The sequence below is a fragment of the Dryobates pubescens genome, chromosome 22 (genome assembly GCF_014839835.1).
Source record: "Dryobates pubescens isolate bDryPub1 chromosome 22, bDryPub1.pri, whole genome shotgun sequence".
Lineage (NCBI taxonomy): Eukaryota > Metazoa > Chordata > Aves > Piciformes > Picidae > Dryobates > Dryobates pubescens.
This window is the reverse complement of record NC_071633.1, coordinates 19,062,835-19,081,061: the sequence shown is the minus strand read 5'-3', so window position 1 is coordinate 19,081,061 and position 18,227 is coordinate 19,062,835. Positions and strand designations below refer to the sequence as shown.

The window sequence follows — 18,227 nt, the reverse complement described above, 5'->3', positions numbered from 1 at the left end:
TCAGCAGAGCAGTTTGCTTTCTGCAGTTGTCAGTGCAGCCAGGGCCCAGCAGTGCTTCTAAAATTCAGTGCTGGGCATTTTTCAGTTCCTTGTTTTCTTCCTGGCCAGGTTCTTTCTTCACTCTGCACCTTTCCATAAAAACCTCCCTGGCTCTCAAGTAAAAATGAACAGTCTTGCCATGGCATAGACTTAGACTCAACTTGCCAGCACTGGTCTTGTTGGGATCACTTGTGAACAGCTGACACATTCCAGGGATTTCAGGGAAGTACCTGTTCCTGTGCACAGAACCTGCAGATGCTGAGAAATACAGGGAGGCTAGGAGAAAACAGTGGTGTGTGTGGGGAGAGTGTGGCTGAGCCTGCATTTCAGTTTGCCTAGCACAGAGCTTTGTGTCTGGACTGAAAGGTCAGGCTGTGAGTCTCTGCGTGGAGCAGACAGTAGGCAAGGATACGACCCAGGCTCTTTGCCAGCAGTTGACACAAGTGTCTTTGCTTGGTGGCAGAGATGCTGAGAGGAAAAAAATCTTGGGTTCTTGCTTGGTTGTGGAGGTGATTGTTGCTGACATCTCTGAGAGTGTGCATTTGTCACAGGTGCTCTATCTTTCAGAACAAGCAGATGAGATGTAGTCCATGTTAAACCCCTGGGCTCTGAAATGAGCCCCTGGTGTGCATCATCTGCCTGGAGCTCAGCTCTTGCTCTGATAGGCTGCCCTCAAGTCAGTGAGCCTGCGAGCCAGCAGAGAGGGTTGCTTTGGATCAGATGCCATGGGCTGGAAGGGCTATCCCTATCTGAAAGCTTTCCCAGCCTCTGAAACCAGGACTCTCCCCAGTGCTGCCAACACTGCTTGCTGCTGGCGTGCAGCGTGCTGCTGGCTAGAGAGGCACATGCTGGAGCCCTCAGGAGCACACACAGGGTGCTGCTGTTGCTGATGATTCAAGGCAGCAGCTTTTACCTGGCTTTTTCCCTTCAGGGAGGAGGGGAAGTAAGTGTACAACATGCAAATGAAGACTGAGTTGTAAATGGTGAGAGAAGGCACAAGGCAGGCTGTGGACCAGAGTGAAGTTCCCATTGCATTTGAAGCAGCATTTTGATTTTCTTTGCTGTGGCACTCTGGGCATGCAGCTCTGGCTGCTGTCTGAGCTGTGGCAGCTGTGTTCTGTGCTCAACATTATTTCTCACAGGTTTCTGCCTTAGAAATAAAGAGAGTATGATCTCTCACTTAAAAATACCCCAACCTCCCCCCAACAACAACCCTCCTTGTTATTCTTTTTGAAACCAGCTGAGTTTTTAGACCTTAGCTAGGCCACTGTGTCCTCCTGGTGGGGAGCAGCACATGGGAGCAGTGCCCCCAGTGTGGCACTCCAGCATTTCTCCCCCTTTTTGTGTAGGGGTCTCTGGTAGCACGTGGGGAAGAGGCCATTGTGCTGTGGGGATCTCATAGCTCTGCATGGTTGAGCAATAGGATGCTTAATGAGGGGATGCTGAGTGATGCAGGAAGTGTTGTGCCAGCACCTTCTCAGGGGCACCAGAGACCATCCCTTCACAATTACATAAACCAGGCCAGTGGCTGCTCTCCATCCCCAGGGCCAAAGGGCACAGCATGGCTCCTTCCCACGTTCCTGAGCTTGGTTGCTCTGCAGAACAGAGCAGCAGTGAGCCGTCTGGCTGCTGGGAATGGAGTCTGGGGTCTCTGAGCATCTGGGTTGTGCCCCTTCACTGCCTCTCTGCAGTCTGGGGTGAGCAGACAAAATCCATGCTGGCGAGGGGGCAGGCAGCTGAGCCACATCAACAATCCCTGGCTCATTTTGTTTGCTAGCAGAGCTGTAGCTGTGATGTTCAGGACCTGTGCCATCCTTCTTCTGAAGCTGTTGCTGCACGTGGAAGGAGTTGCTGTATAAACCTGACTGAAACCATTGCACTGCTGTGCTTGGCTTCTAGCAGTCTCTGGTTTAGGTTTTGGGGCCACCACTGTGCTTAGCCCCAGCTCATCGTTTGCCACCTCAGAGCCACAGTGCACACAAGCTTCTGGCTTCACTACATGTTGCTGACTTAGCAAGTGCCCAGCAAAACCTGAGAGCTGTGATGAGGATGCAGTCGTGATGGAAATACAGTGGTGGAGCTAACATCCAGCTACACACAGAGGGAATTTACTCTGAGGGAAGGTGGGGAGTGCTCTGGTGACTCTTTGTCTGGAGAAGGGAAGATCTGAGCAGCTTCCAGGAGGAAGGCTGGGCACTGCTCACCATTGTCTTCTCAGATGAGCCTGAAACCTGCTTGGGAGGTCAACAAGGCACAGAAATGTAACCCTTGTCCCATTTCTCACTTGCAGCCCTCTTACATCTGCTTGGATCCATCAGAAAGCCCAAGCCCAGCAGGAGGGACGAGTGGTCTGCAGGGTCACCTCTGAGGTGCCAGCCACTGTGCAAATGACTTGGCTCTAGGACATGAGGTGAGGTCACACAGTGGGGCAGGCTTCTTGGGGGAGGGAAGAGCCATCTCAGGGCTGACACTAAATATCCCTCCTGGCCTTGTGCCCCATACCCAAGGGTGCTGGTTTTTCTGTTTCCTTTCCCTCAGCTGTAGGTCTGAGATCCTCCAGTGCTGTCCTCTGTAGTTGCAACTTGGGCTGCACCTTGAATCTTGGATTCAGTTTTGGGCACCTTGCTCCAAGAAGGACATTGAGGGGCTGGAGCAGGTCTAGAGCAGGGCAACTAAGTTGGTGAAGGGTCAGGAGAATGGGGCTGGTGAGGAACAGCTGAGGGACCTGGGGGTGTTTGGAGAGGAGGAGGCTGAGAGGCTCTCTACAACTCCCTGAAAGGAGGCTGGAGCCAGGGTCGGTCTCTTCTCCCAAGGAACAATCAACAGGATAAGAGGAAATGGCCTCAGGTTCACCAGTGGATGTTTAAGTTGGACATGAGGAACAATTTCTTCCCTGAAATGGTTGAAAAAGCCTGGCCCAGGCTGCCCAGGCAGTGGCAGAGTCCCCATCACTGGAGGGGGTTTCAGAGCCCGGAGATGTGGTGCTGAGGGACACGGTTTGGTGGTGACCTGGCAGTGCTGGGGTGATCTGAAAGGTCTCTTCCAACCAAAATGATTGTGTGTGAGGGCTGAGTGCTGCTGGCAGAGGGGCAGCCATCACACTCCTCCTGCAGCCTGACCTTGGCTCTGAGGTTTCCTGCAGCTGCCATTGCTGCTGCCAGTCACCATGTGCCACCCTGAACGTCTGTCCTCTGTGTGCCAGCTGACCAGCCTGCAGCTGCAGCCTTATCTGTGCTCTGCACACGCCACCAGCACTGCCTGTACAGCTGAACTGAACCTTCCATGCTTCTATCTGATGAAGAAGCTTCAGAGGAGAAAAGAACAGCTCTTTTTTCCCCCTTTTTTTCCTTTCAAGTGCTCCTGCAGTGTGAAGCAGCAGAGCCTGCTGCACCTTGCCATCAGCACAGTGTTTACCTGAGAGCAAAGCTTCCCTCTAAACAAATATTGGGAAATGTTATCAGGAAAGAACCTGGCATTCAACAATCTCTGCTTTTCACTCTGCCCTTTGTGCCTTTGCAGGCAGGTTTGGGAAGTTCTGTGTTTGGTTGTGGTTTTGTGTGTGTGTCAGTGTGGATGCTGCTTGGCTCATCACTCAGCTGGGAAATGAATAAAGCAACCTGAAAGTTTTAGACTTCAAAACCTGTGGAAAAACGTTTGAGGAGCAAAAGTGTTTATTTGATGTGCTTTGAGATCCTCAGCTGGTGTCAGCAGCCAGCTATGCCACCTCAGAGCTGCCTGCAGAATCACACATGCTGGTGCAGAGAGCAGGCACTGTGAAGCAGCCTTTGAATGCCACATGGAAGAAAAGATGCCAAGGTCTCCAAAGACCACTGCCTCAAAAAATAGCCCAGGGGAGGATCTGACATGGATGGAGCAGTTCAGCAGCTCCCAGCTCCCAGCAGCAGACTTGCAGCAGGAAATGGGTGCTGACTCTTTGGCTACAATTTATTCACAGGCTAAGGAGTTTTATTCTGTGGCAGATCAGTGCCCAGCCCAAAGTGCCATGCACAGGAGGGTATTCAGGATGTTCACATTTATTGACATCCAAGCCCCAGCTCTCCTGCCCAGCAGCAGCAGCAGCAGGAGGTGTTTTGCTGGAAGCACACCTGCCCCTCTCCAGGGGGTGGTGTAAATCCCTGCTCTGCTTTTGGGATGTGGATGACTGTCTGGCAATGGGGACACACCTTTAATCCAGGCTTTCTGAAACAGGACAGAGTGTGGCAAGGTCCTGGCAGCCTCTCTGAGTTGTGATGCTTTCAGAAGAGTCACTGACCCGGTTCAGAAGTGTTCTGGGTGCACTGAGCAGTTGTTTAGTCAGATGAGCACCAGCAGGATTGTCTGTGCTCCCTGGGTGCAGCTGCTCAGAGGTAGATGGAGAGAGTGTTGGTATTGTCACTCTTGGAAACATCTAAAACTCAGTGGAAGGCTTGAAAGGAGCTCTTCATGGACTTCCCTTCCACTGCCAAGGTTATCCTGATTTCTTGGGCCATGATGGGATGTGCTGCCTCCAGGGTTGCTCCAGGGTTACTGAAGAGCATCAGTAAGGTGATCCATCCTTTGCAAAATGCTTAAAGGAGAAGAGCAGGTGGTGGCCTAAGAGCAGCTGTGTTCCAAGCCCAGTGAAAACACAGCTGTGTAAGCAGCTGACTTTCCTCTGCACTGGGAACCTCTGTTTGTTTCTCTTGCATCCCAGGCCAGTGCAGTGCCAACAATCCCCAAACCAGGTGTGAGTAAGGTACAAGATTTTTGTGGGGGACATTTAAACTCAAGACCAGAGCAGCATGCAGAGGTCATGCTTCACCCAACTTTTAGTTCCACCACAGTGTTGGCTTAGTTCTGCTGACATGACTCTGAAAAGAAGCTGCCAGCAGCGTTGGGTTGGTTCAGCAGGGGTGTAGGAAGGTTGTTGCAGCAGGAGGTAAAGCTTAAGTGAGGAGCAGAGCATTCACACCTGTTCTATCTCTTGCCAAGAAAGCAAATCTTTAACTGCCCTGTTTCCTTCCTTATTTACTGGCTTGCATTCCAGAGCTGCTGTGGAGATTGCTGCTGCAAAAGGCAGTGGTGACCATGCCATGAGGCAGCTGAGACCTCCCAGAGTCTTTGCTGAAAGCTCTCTCCCTTTCTCAACAGAAATGTGGCAGGCAGTAAGAAGCAGAGGCTGTGAAAACCTTCAGGCCTGGCAAGTGCAGGACAGAGAAAGCAGGGCAGCTGTCACTGAGGGCTGGGTGTGGGTGGAAGGAGTGGGATGGATCTCCTTGCAGAGCTGTCCTAGAGCCAGAGCAGCCAGAGGATGAAGCTGGAGTTAAATGTTCTCATCCTTTGAACTCTGGGATTATCCTGACCTAAGTTTTGCAAGCAGGAAGGGTAGAGTGTGGCTCCAGGACTCTGCTCAGAGGCACTGTCACAGGCTGGCTGTCCTTCAGCAAGCAACAATTCCAACAGGTTGGAACTGGCTCCTTGACTCAGTAAAGGATGAACAGAGGTGACCAGTGTTGTAGCACAGACCCCTGGCTGAAGGCATTTGGGTGTATGGTTTGAGATGTTGAGGAAAGGAATAGACTTGAGCTTGGAGAGAAGTGGAGACATCACCTTTCAAGTCTCAGCACTGAATTGCATCCCTCATGTAAGGCTTCAGCAGCAAGAGGACTCTCAGGATGTCTGGAGCAGTTCCTGTAGTGCAGGCACTGGGAACAGAAGTGGTTGTGTTCAGAAAGCCTCTGCTGGGTGAGTGCTGCTGAGGCAGAGGCTGTAAGAACAGGGCAGGTACATGGCACTGTGTCCCCTTCTGGCCCCTGGGTCTTTGTGTTTCAGGGGTTTATTTAAGTCATGCACTTGGTGAACTCAAGGTGGAACCTGACTTGTTTTCTCAGGGGCTCAGGTGTCTGTGTGTCAGCTAGGCCATGGAGGGCTGGACTGCTCCTGCTGTGTGATGAGCTGCAAGTTCTCATCCTAGAGTATGCAGGGTTTCATTGCACTTGACTCAAAGTAGTGTTTCCCAAGGCAAAGGTTACTCAAACAGAGGTTGCAACGACCCTGTGTGAGTATTTGAATACAGGAGCTGCCTGGACAGGCTTCGTGGCCCTGCACTGCTTGGGGGCTGATTAACATTGATTTTTGCCAGCACAGGTCAGTTCTCCACATATTTGTAGAGCTGGGTGAGTGACCTGTAGGACCTGAGTGCCTTTCTGTAGGTGTGTAGGACTTCTTCTGTACCTTCTCTTTGGAGGATACATTTTCTTAGTGTGCTGTTACTCGCTGCTGTTTGTAGGTTAAACACACACATTTGTGGAGAACAAAGCTAGGGGACATGGGAAGACTAACCAGGCTGTGCAGAGGCAGAGGAAAGCAAGGAAGGGAATGAGCTGTTACCAGAGCACCAGAATCCATCCCATGGTGGAGGATGGAAGGGAGTTCTGGAGATCACCCAGTCCAACCTCCCTGCTAAAGCAGGGTCACCCACAGCAGGGTGCCCAGGGCCACAGTGTCACAGAATGATAGGTTGGGTTGGAAGGCACCTCCAAAGGTCCAACCCTGCTACAGTCAGCAGGGACATCTTCCCCTAGGTCAGGTTGCCCAGAGCCCTGTCCAGCCTGACTTTGAATATCTTCAAGGATGGGGCCTCAGCCACCTCCCTGGGCAACCTGTTCCAGTGTCCCAGCACCCTCACTTGTTCCTCACATCTCCTCTTCTCTAATTTAAAACCATTGCCCTTTGTCCTATGTCCAGGTGGGGCTGGAATCTCTCCAGAGAAGGAGGCTCCACAACCTCTCTGGGCAGCCTGCTCCAGGGCTCCCAGCACCCTCAGAGCAAAGAAGAAAGCATTTCAAGGGGCAGGGTGACCCAGCTTTGAAGGTTAGGGGAAGGTGTGTGTGCTTGCTTGAATTGCAGTCACACTTTCTGTGTGCCAGTCAGAGCCAAGCTTGTGAACACTGAAGACCCTGAGTTTATTTAGACCGTGAGTGGAGGTGCAGTGCTGGTAAAGCCCTGTGGAAATCATAGCTGCTGCTGTGGGCAATAGATCCTTAGTGGAAGACCCAAACAAAGGTGCAAATTGCTGCCTGGTGTAGCTCTGTTCACTGCAACACATTGTATGAGTGAGGAGTTTCTGCCCTTGGCTCAGAGGCTTTGCTGGGGTTAGTGACTGAGCTTCCACTGACCTGCTGGGTGGTGATTCAGAGCTGGGACAGGCCTTGCACTTCTCCACAGAGCCCCACTCAGCAGAGCTTAAACTCAGTCCTTTGGTGCTAAATGTGGTGATGTGTGGCAGCACAGTCCTGTCTGGCTGGGCACATCAGCAGCAAAAAGCCAGGCAGGGCTCCCTGGGGCTGGGGTCCCACTCTTCACAGCAAGGAGAAGCAGCAGCACCGTGGTGAGGCAGATGGGTGCAGATGTTCCAGAGCTCAGCACAACAGCTTTGCCACAGAGAGCAAAGGCAGTGCAGCACTGCTGCACCAGCCTCAGGACCGGCATGCAGGCACAGACATGCTCTCACACAGGTGCTGTGTTGCATGAGGAGAGCTCAGCACCACGCAGCTCTGTCCCACAGGTGCTCTGCTGGAGACAGCTGCAGTCAAGTGTCCTTTGCATAAAATCTCCCAGGCTGCCTGCTCAGAGGTTGGTTTCTTTTGTTTGGTGTTGGTTTTCCTGCTGTAATTATTTTGCCATGGAAATTTCAGCATATTTCCAGCAAAAGTGAAGAAGTGTTGCATAACTGGGGTGACTGGCATGGGGTTTCACTGGGGAGCTCCATGGAGATTTGGGTCCATCTGTCAGTGTCACTCTCCTTTCTCCCATCCCTCTAGCAGAGGAGCTGTGTTTGTCTGGGAGCAGACTGCCCTGGGGATGGGGGGATGCTACTGACACTCAGAATCGATCTGTGGTGGGTTTGAACTGAGATTGTGACCCTCATACCTGGCTTGCACGTGGCTATTCCAAGTGTGCAAAGACTGATGAAGGATAAGCTGTGGAAAGCTTTTGTATTCCTCCATGTGTTGTGCTTCCAGTGCCACAGAACCTTGTCTGTATCCATAAGGGAAAGGGGAGAATCCTATCCTAGAGAAAACTCTTCACTTGCAGTGGTGCCCAGGGACAGGACAAGGGGCAGTGGGCTCAAACTGGAACCCAGGAGGTTCCACCTAAACATGAGGGAAAACTCCTTTGGTGTGAGGGTTCCAGAGAGGTTTGGAGTCTCCTTCACTGGATAGCTTCTAACCCCAGCTGGCCATTGTGGTCCTGGGCAAGCTGCTGTGGGTGCCTCTGCTTTAGCTCTCCAGAGGTCCCTTCCACCCCCAGCATGCTGGGATTCTGTAGAGGACAATGCTGTCAGTACACATGCCTGGCATCTGCTTCTGCTCTCTGTATCTGCTGTGTTAAAGCACATCTGCTGTGTTCACCTTAAGTGTTGTGAGATCAGTGAGTCTGATCCTGCTCAACACTCCAACACAGGAGGAGATGATCCCATTCTTAGGATTGTTTTGTTCCTTGCTACACCTGCTCAGGTTGCTAAGCACTGTTGACTGCAAACTGTGCTTACAGCACCTCATGGGGCTTGTGCTTTCTTGTGGTTTTATCTCCTCTCTGCCTCCCTTGCAGCTCTCCACATTTCACAAGCAAATGCAAGGCTGCATTAGGAAGCTACCTCCCAGATCCTTTAGAATCAAGCAATTGCACCTGGGGAGGCAAACCCTCTGCAGGAGCTTAGCCTGAGGTCTGCTGCGAGGAAAGGTTCACTGCTGCTCTTTCAAAGGGCATCTTTCCCTGGGCTGTGCTAATGGAGCAAGCAAAATGTGTCCTTGGGATCTGGGGGAAGCTGGACAACTTGCATTTAACAACTTGTGTTTTCTGTGGTGTTCCCTTTCATTGTTTTGCTTGGGATTTTCTCAGTGAAGGGCCTGGGCACTGTCAGAGTAATTAGGTCTGATGTCTTTTCTTGAGGTCATGCAGCTCTTAACCTTTGTAGCTGGCTGTATGGGTGGTGGTTTGCTTGCTGGACCTTCACCAGAGCCTGAATTAGCACACATTTATTTCTTCAGTGATTGTCCTGCCTGTTGCAGTGCTCTCAGTAAGAGAGTTTGATCTCCCATGGCAGCCTAACCAAATCAGTGCACACACATTGCTGCATTGTCCATTTCCTGCAAATCCTGCTGCTACCCCAGCTAGTTTATTTCTTCTGATAATGGAAAATCATGGAATCACAGAATGGACCTCTGCAGATCATCCAGGGCAAGGCCCCCTGCCCCAGAGCAGCTTCACCCACAGCAGGTCACACAGGATGGTGCCCAGGTGGGTTTTGAATGACTCCAGGGTTGGAGACCCCAGCACCTCTCTGGGCAGCCTGCTGCAGTGCCCCACCACCCACAAAGTAAAGAAATTCCTTCTCATGTCTAGCTGCAACTTCCTGTGTTCAAGATCATGCCTGTCACCTCCTGCCCTGGCACTGGGCACCCCTGAGAAAAGCCTGGCCCCATCCTCCTGTAAGTATTGATCAGCATTGGTGAGACTCCTCTGCCTTCTCTTCCCTAGGCTAAGGGCCCTCAGCCTTTCTTCATGAAACCCCAACCCCCTCAAACACTAAACCCCTGACCTCCTACCCCAGCCTCAGCACAGTGCCACTGACCTGATCCAAATGGGAAGGGGCTGAGCTGTTGCTGCCACCACAGGAGCTGCAGGTGAGACCTGGCACCTGGGTAACTTCTGAGCAGGGTGGCTCTGCTGGCAGAGCTCAGCCACGGCTCCAGCTTCCCTCTCTCTCATTACTTCATCTTTCACCTTCCCTCAGCCACCATAGCTCAGCCAGGAGAGCTAATAAATTCCTGTCTTTGACTAAAATTGCTGGGTTTAGGAGGGTGCTCCAGAAGCAGAGGCTGCAGCTGGCCTTGCTGATCTGTGATCTGTAACAGATCTGTAACAGGGGCACAGCCTTCCTCCTGCACTTAGGACAGTCCAAGCGTTTCAGTGGCAAAAGACCAAGTCCCAGCCACAGAGAGCTATCACCACTGTGGAGCAAGCAGCCCTCTTCTGGCTGGTGCATACCATGGGTAGGTTTTCCTTTGAGTTTAGGCTCAAAATCCAGTTCTAGGTAAAATAAATGAATAACAAATGGGTACAAGTCTTTCTGTGGATCTGCTTTGGTGCTGTCCATCTCCTCACACCCCAAAAGAGCAGAGCTGTTGCCCTGTTTAGGCTGGGCAGGTCTGCTGAGTCCCATGACAAATGCCAGCCAAGGTGAGAGCCTGCTGGCTGTGTGAGCAGCCTGGGCTGTGTTGGGTGTCCTGGGGAAATGAAATAATGATGAGCCATGAACTGTGGCTGACACATTCTGCTTCCACCACTGATTGCTTGTAATTTGCAGCAGTACTTCTGACTTTAATTACATAGCCATTTGCTGTTTGGATAAGCATAGGAAGGAAGCCTTTTGCTTTTTGCTTTCCAGAACTGAACTCTTTAATTTTATTTTAGCCTACTAAGAGCAGGCAACAAAAATTCAGGGTCTGATTCTAGGGTCTGATTTGTTCTGTTATCATGAACTCTGGAATTGAAGCTGTTTGCAGTGATATCCTCCTTCACAAGCTCACTCCCAGGAAAGCCATGGCATGTGTTTTTGGGGTCAAAACATTTCCTGTTGGAAAGCCTGACTGCAGGCAGTGAGCAGTTTGCACACAAACCATTAGCAAGGCATCCAGATGTGCTTTTTGGGGTGGAAAGAGCTTGTTGTCAGTGTGCATTTTATTCTTAGCTTGACTTAAATATCCAGCCAGAGCACTGCATGTGCTGCAGTTGTGTTAGCAGCTAAGGAGCATCACTGCATGAAGTGCCAGGTGAACAAGCTGCTTCGTGTGGCCTCCTCCTGTTTGAGTTCTCCCTTGCTGATGGCAGGCTCAGAGGTCTGGAGAACCTTCATCCTGCAAGTTAAACCTTGCTCTGCTCCAGGTGCTTGTCAGCCCAACTGTAATACAACTGCTAGTTAAATATCTTGCAGGCTCTTCTGATGCTGGCTGCTCTGTGTTTTCCCTGAAGGGCCTCTTCTAATGAAGGTTATAGCACATAAGTGATCTGTTAGGGCAGCCAGCAGCCAGCAGTGGCATGCTCTGGATTTGTGGCTGTCCCACTTTATGAGAGGAGGAGGCGAATCTGGAAAGCTGTTGCCCTGAGGGTTCCTGCTGTAGCTGCTGTACTTGGGGAACTCTCTGGGGTCAGGCAGCACAGTGACAGGCTGGATGAGCAGTTCTGCAGGACTGCTTTGGCAAAGATATTTTTTTCCCTGTTCCTGTGCTTGCCCAGTTTAAAGCAGGTCCTGATAGGTTCTTGTTTTTATTAACTCCTTGACTTATGAGTTCCCTTATGGGTTATTGAGCTCCACCTTTGTTCAGGCTGATCAAACTTCATGCATCAAATCTATACATGCCTGGCTTTTGCTCTCACAGAGGTTTGCTTCATATACTCAGCCTTTAGCACCACACCTCCCCCTTTCTGCTTCCAAATCATCATCTGGCCAGTGGTGCTTGGCTTGTGTTGGCCACAGAACAAAGTGTGCCACTGAGCTTCAGCAGGGGCTTTGCTTATACTCTTAACCCCTGCACTGCTCTTTTACATTGTGCATTGCCCAGGTGCTAAGAGATCTGCAGTTTGCATGCTAAGTCAAAACCACTATGTGAGGTCTGACAACTGCTTAATGTGCTTAGGATTTTGGAGACAGATTTACAAGGGGCCAGTAAAGTCAAGTCAGCTGTGACAGGGGTCCAAGTAGGGTCATAAACATCACACATAAGTAGGAAAAGTGAAAGCAGCCCTGGTTTAGTCTCTGCTGTTACACACCCAGGCAGAGTCCCTCAAGGAAGCAGTCTGGGGCAGTGAGGAGACCTGGCCACAGGTCACATAGGAGGTAGCTGTGGGATCCTGATCATGATTTTGCACCTTGTCTTCCCTCCTTCTCCAAGTCCAGGGGACTGGAAGAAGCCATCCAGTGCCTGGATGGGAAAGGGTGTCTGTGAGGGATCACTTCTATCTGTGTGCCTTGCACCTACATGGAAGCTCCCTGGTTTTGTGCTAACTTGGCTCATTTTAGCACCTTCTGTTGCCCAGACTCTTGATGCTGCCTTTCCCCTGTGTCTGTTCCGTGCCTTTGAGAGGCAGCCTGTGGGACTGGGGAGCTGTGGTGCCTTCGGTGCATGTGCAGGGCCAGTGGGTATGTCCATGGCCTGTATTTGGAGAGGAACTGAACTCTGGGGCTGTGTTGCCAGCAGTGAGTGCTGTGAAGCTGCCAAGCAGCTGGCGTGGTTGAGGCCACACAAAGCAGAAGCGGTGGAGCCGTTACGCTCAGACTGCTGAGGAGAAAAAGGATGAGAGTAGTGGAGCATAAAAAGCCCAGAGAGTCACAAATCTGTGCATTCATTTCAGCAAGTGTTCAAGCAGCTGGAGGCTTCCTATTTAGTTCTCAAAAGGTCCACATGGAGCTCTTGCTGCTCTGAATTTTAAATATCTGCCCAGCTATGGTCTCTCCTGATGAGTGAAGTAACTCTTACCCTGCTTCCCCAACTGCTTTCCTGATCCTGTTCCCATTTCAACCCTCTGAACAGACTTGCTTTGTTTGCTCTGGCTTTATGTAATGGCAGATGATAGTTGTCTCCCCAAATCTCAGGTCTCTCTTCCCTTGCTAAATTCATTTTCCACTGTGGTGCTTTGTCCTTTTGCTGAGCTTTGCTGAGGAAGTCTCTCAGGCAGCATTTGCATCCACGGTGTACCAGGGCAAACTCTGCTCCTAGTATTTAACTCAGTAGTGGAGCTCTCACCTGAGCATGGGGACAAAGAGCAGAATTCAGTGTGTGTGTGTGTGTGCAGGGTCTAGTAGTGGTAAAAACAGCTGGGAGGCTTTGACCATTGCCAAGCCAGGAGCTGCCAGGAGCCATCCAGTGCAGAGTGCCTTCAGCTCTGCAAACGACACGAGGTGCTGTGCAAGCAGCAGCTGGTGCTTTCATGCAGCATAACTGGACTGACTGCTTTAGGAGGTTTTTGACCAAGTTTGGTTGTGTAAAATATTCTGTGGTCACATGAACTCTTCTGCTGAGAGCAGTTGGTGTTCAGAAAGGTTAGAGGTAGATTAATGAAATGTGTTGTTGGAAATGGCATTCATTGAGCCAGGCTAATCCTGCAGCTGAATGGTCCCAAATGCTTCAGCTCTGAGTGTTTCAGGATAGCCATTCCCCTGTGCCATCCCCATGGATGTACAGAGATGGAGATTTCTCTGTGGCTGTGCAGACATCTGTGCAGATGAGCTGGCTGCTCAGCTGGGAGCCAGGGCAGAAGCTGGCACTGCTCAGGCACTGAAATTGTGTTAAGAAGTTATGCAGAAACAGTCACTTGAGTTGGTCACTGTGGTGGTGTTTGAGTGAGTCACAACCCTGGCAGAAGTCCTGTGTCTGCCCTGGAGGCTGCAGATATGCCTTATCTGCTCAATTGTTGAGTTTACTTCAGCTTTGCTCTTAGTAGTTAGTAACTTTTACTTTCCTAGGTGCACCTAGGCATAGGGAAATGCCCCCAAGCAAGGTTGCAGAAGCACAGAATTGTTTTGGTTGGAAAACACCTCTGTGATCTTTGAGCCCAGCCTTCATCCCAACACCACCATGGCCACCAAACCATGTCCCCAAGTGCCATGGCCACAGGTTTCTGGAACACCTCCAGGGATGGGGACTCCACCACCTCCCTGGGCAGCCTGTGCCAGTGCCTGACCACTCTTGCAGCAAAGAAATTGCTCCTAATCTCCAATGTGAACCTCCCCTGGTGCAATTTCAGGCCATTTCCTCTCCTTCTATCACCTGATACTAGGGAGAAGAGACCACCCCCCACCTCACTCTGCACTCCTCTCAGTTTTTATCTTCCTGTGTGGAAGATTCATTCACCACACAGATTGCCGTGGGCAAAAAGGAATGTGAGGAGAGTGACATTTTCCTTCCACTTGATAAAAATCCATACAACTATTGGAACCTTTTTAATTGGGAAACTGCCAGATGTGGAGGAAGGTTTGACCTGTGTCCTCCTGGGCATGTTTGTTCTGCAGCAGCAGCTTTCCTCCAGCACTGGAAGCAGCTGCAGCGTGCTGGGTTAGGGAGGCAGCCTCCTGGCTAATTGGCTGAGGGGGAAGGAGCAGCGAGGAGAAGCTGAGGGAGAGGACTGCAAACACTCTATGGCTGCAGCTAGGCTGCTCCCCGGGCTCTGCAGGGTGCAGTGCTGGTAACTAACCCTGCTCTGTATCCCTCTTTTGGCTTGGGGTTAGGGTTTGGTGGTGTTAAGGTGGATTTGATGAGGGACATGGTTCCTGTCACCGTGCTGTCAGTCTCCTCTACCCTCCTGACCCGTCTCCTACCTTTCAATGGCTTTTGGATTCACTGCAGCTTCAGCTGAATGTTTTTAAAGGAATGGAAAGCTTTGAAGGTTCTCTGTTCCTAGAGACAGGGGAGAAGTGCAGGAGAGCCACAGTAGCTGCCACCCAGAGGACAAAGGCCTGAGGTCCCCTTTGGTGTGCTGCCTGGATGGCTGAGCCTGTCTGCAGCTCTCCCCCAGCCACTGGTGGAAGCAGCATCTGGAGAAGCCCCTTGCAGTAGGAGGTGGGAGGGTTGTGGGAGTACCTTGGGATTTCATGGCATGGAGATTTATTTGGGGGTGCATTGGAGCCCCTGGGATAAGGAGGAGCTTCTGCTCTACTGACCCTGTGCTTGAGGTGAGTTAAAAGGCAGGATGTGAGGGGGAGCCCAACCTTTCTCTCCCTCTGGAGATATCCAAAACTCACCTGGATGTGTTCCTGTGTAATCTGGTGTAGGTGACCCTGCTCTGGCAGGGGGGTTGGACTGGATGATCAGGTCCCTTCCAGCGCCTGATATTCTGTGATTGTGATTTTTTTTGTCTGCCTGTGGGTGTTAAGAGAATCCTTTAGCAGCAGCAGAAGTGAGGGCAGTTGCTCCTTCCCCAGGGACGGTGCCTTGCTCCACCTGCAAGCTCGCTGCAAGCACTGGCACCACCTCCCTGGTGTTCCATGAGTTTGCAATGTCCAAATGCTCCCCTTCAAGGACAGCTCCTAGCAAACCACTCTTGCTTTTTGTATCCTGAGGGTTAGCTCTGGAGGGGAGCAGTGTGAAAAGTCAGCTAGGACCCACGGTGCAAAGCGGAGCCATTCCGTGGCCGGTTTGTGTAAACAGAAGGATTTAGCCCTCCCACAGAACAAGCTGCTGGCATCCTCTGCTCTTCCACAAGGAGCGGCAAAACTTCCCTGCAAGGGTTTGTGTGGAGTGTTTAGTAGCTGATTGCTTTAGTTTGTGTTGCTTTTATTTGTGTTGTTTACCAGCAAGGTCCCAAACTATTTCCTGTGGCTGTACCCAGAGCAGACCTTAGCAGCAGCCATCTGAAACTGACCAAGTTACAAACTGCTCCTAAAATCAGCAAAGCTTGGTTGTGGGAGCACGGAGCAGATGTGGCTGCAGGGGAGAGCCCTGGTGGAAAGCAGCATCTGTGGTGGATGTAGCCAGTCCCAAGTAACTCCTCTCTCTCCAGCTCCATTTAGAAGCTGAGGGCTGGTGGGTGTGAAAGAGAGGGTTCGAAAGTGGAGGCAGTTTGTCCTGGCTCTCAGACATAAGAGCCCTCTTAGGTTAGCTATGAACTAAGGGAAGGGTCTGATAAAGCAGGGAGTGAGGAGGGGTGAACCTGAGGTGAAACCAGTTTGTGCTGATAGTGGAGTACCTGGTGCAGGGCCAAGGATGTGCACAGAACCATCCTGGAGTAATTCCAGCTGATGGTCATGTTCTGCACTTTCTGGAGCTGCATGACTGCTTTGCCCTTCCCTTGTGGCTGATGGAGAGGGCCTGCTTAGCCCTCTTGCTGTGCTTAGAGGATGTAGCATAATCCAGTATTGTCTTTCCATGCAGTGACCTGCACCCAGGTGCACCAAAAGCTTAAACAAGCTCATCAAAATTGCTTTTGCAATGGAAAGCTCTGGACTTCCCCCTTGCATTTGGATCTGTAAGAGGGGGAAACACTTGCTGGGCAAGACTTGCTCTCAGCATGAGCTTCTACCCATCAATGAAGGCAATAAACCCATGCACGCTTCAGAGCTTATCAGTTAGCTAGCTCCAGGCTATTCTTTACTGCACTGTGATGCTCAGCACATCTCTGCTGATTCTCTGGCAGGGCTGGAAACAGCAGGCCCTAATTTCTGGATCTCAGATGGACTTGGGGTGGGGGGTGGAAAAAGCCCAAGCGTCTTGCTGCACAAGTGTGGGTTGTTAGCAAGTGCCCATGCCCAGGCTGCTCGGTGCTTTGGCAAGGCTGAAGCCAGGGGAGCTCTTGGTGGGAAGCAGCAGAGCAGCTTTTCACCCTCTGTCAGATCTGGCCGGAGTTTCTGTCTGTCATGATAACCCAAGGAGCCTATTTTTGCTGTAGTACTGACTTCATGCTGCCAGAAGCACTCTGAAGTGAGTGAAGTCACATCAGGCTCTGCCCTTGCAGAGCTGTGCATTTACATTGCTGTGGCTGTGTGATGAAGATGTTGGGAACTTGCAGCCTCTCTTGCAGGCTGACACCCAGCCCCCTTCCTGCCAGCAGTGCTTCTGCTGGGCAGATTGTAGACTGGGTGGCCCTCAGGTCATTGAATTTCTGTCTCAAGTGTCACTCTTCTTTATGTCTTTCTGTGTTTTTCAGAGGAATCTGAGAGGAGGGCAAGCTAGATTCTGATGGTCACCTTCACACCACTGCTCTCACCTGTAGACTCGACAGGTAGGTGTGCAGGGAAATCGCTGCAGTCACTCCTGCCAGGTGGGCAGACCTGCACTTACAGCCCAGGGCTTCCTCCCTGTGTCCTGCTGGATTCCCCTCAGATTCAATAAGCAAATGCTCAGAAATTGTTGCAAGTCCTGCTTGATGCCCCCAAAGGAAGGAGTTCCTCCTCCTGCTTCACAGTGTTGGGTGGGGAGCAGGAGTGCAGCCTGCAGTGAGGCTGTCTGCTAGGGCTTGGTAATTTCTGTTCATTTTAGCTCCCTTCCTCCTCCTGCTGAATATCCTTTGGAGGTGAACTAGCAGGCAGACTAAAGCTACAATACTTCTTGTATTAGACATGCCAGTGCAGAGCCTCCTGTGAGACAGCACCACCATAGAATCACAGAAGGGTTTGGGTTGGAAGGGACCTTCAAGATCATCCAGCCTCAGCCCCCCTGCTATGGGCAGGGACGCCTCCCACTGGACCAGGCTGCTCAAGTCCCATCCAGCCTGGCCTTGAACACCGCCAGGGAGGGGGCAGCCACATCCTGGGCAACCTGTGCCAGCATCTCACCACCCTCACTGGAAAGAATTTTCTTTGTAATCTGCAGCCTGAACCTCCTCTCCCTCAAGCTTCCATCCAGTCCCCCTCATCCTATCCTTTCTGCAGTGGTGAAGCCCCCACTTCTGAAGGGGTTTCAAAGCTGTGGAGGTGAAGGAGATGGTTTAGTGGTTACCTGGCAGTGCTGGGGTAGTGGTTGGACTATCAATGATCTTAAGGGTCTTTTAGCCATGGCCTTGTGTCTGCTGGGGTTTTTACCTGAGAGCTGCATTTCCCCTTTTTCCTATTCAAAGAGGCTTCTAGTCTCTATGTTTGGTTGGTTTCTTTTCTTTTTCCCCCTCTTTTTAAACTTTTCTCTCTGATTCTCCTAAAGCTCAGCTTGGCAAACGTTGGCACTACTCTGGAGATGACTTCTAACTTTTAATGCAGAACACTTCCTTCAGCTAAGATGATTTTACTGGCTCCCAGTTCAGTCATTACAGAATAAATAGGGACTTCAAACTCAGAATTCAGAAGGCCTGGCACAAAAGGGACAGTGATTCCAAATTAGGTTTCCTTTGGTAAAGCTTAATGCTTCAGTATGATCTGAAAACTAAACCCTTCATTTGCTCTGTGCCAGGGAAACTGAAGGTGCCTTCTCTTGCACCAGCTGCTGCAGCTGGCTGTGTTAATGCAGGTGATGAGCACAGATCAAAGATGAGGCAGAGTCTCCTAACAGGATCTTTAGATGAGCACTGGAAGGAGGGTGGAAGTACAAAAAGGGTGTGGGCTAGGGGGGATGGGCTGCCATGAGCAGCGTGGTGACACGGAGGGGAGTCGTCGGGAGCAGTGCTCTGTCGAAATGAACTAAAGAGAGAAAGATGAGAAGAATTTGTACCTCCACAGCTCA

At 51.1% G+C, this 18,227-nt stretch overlaps 1 protein-coding gene across 4 annotated transcripts in view; it reads left to right on the top strand.

Annotated features, from left to right (window-relative positions):
• Nucleotides 1–2,350: 2,350 nt before the first annotated feature.
• Nucleotides 2,351–18,227, top strand: part of SHANK2 (SH3 and multiple ankyrin repeat domains 2) — a 285,486-nt gene continuing 269,609 nt past the window's right edge. For all 4 annotated transcript variants that reach the window (XM_054171740.1, XM_054171739.1, XM_054171738.1 and 1 more), the window contains exons 1-2: nt 2,351–2,449; nt 16,723–16,797. The gene's annotated coding sequence lies outside the window, so the exon portion shown is untranslated. The remainder of the gene's footprint in view (nt 2,450–16,722; nt 16,798–18,227) is intronic.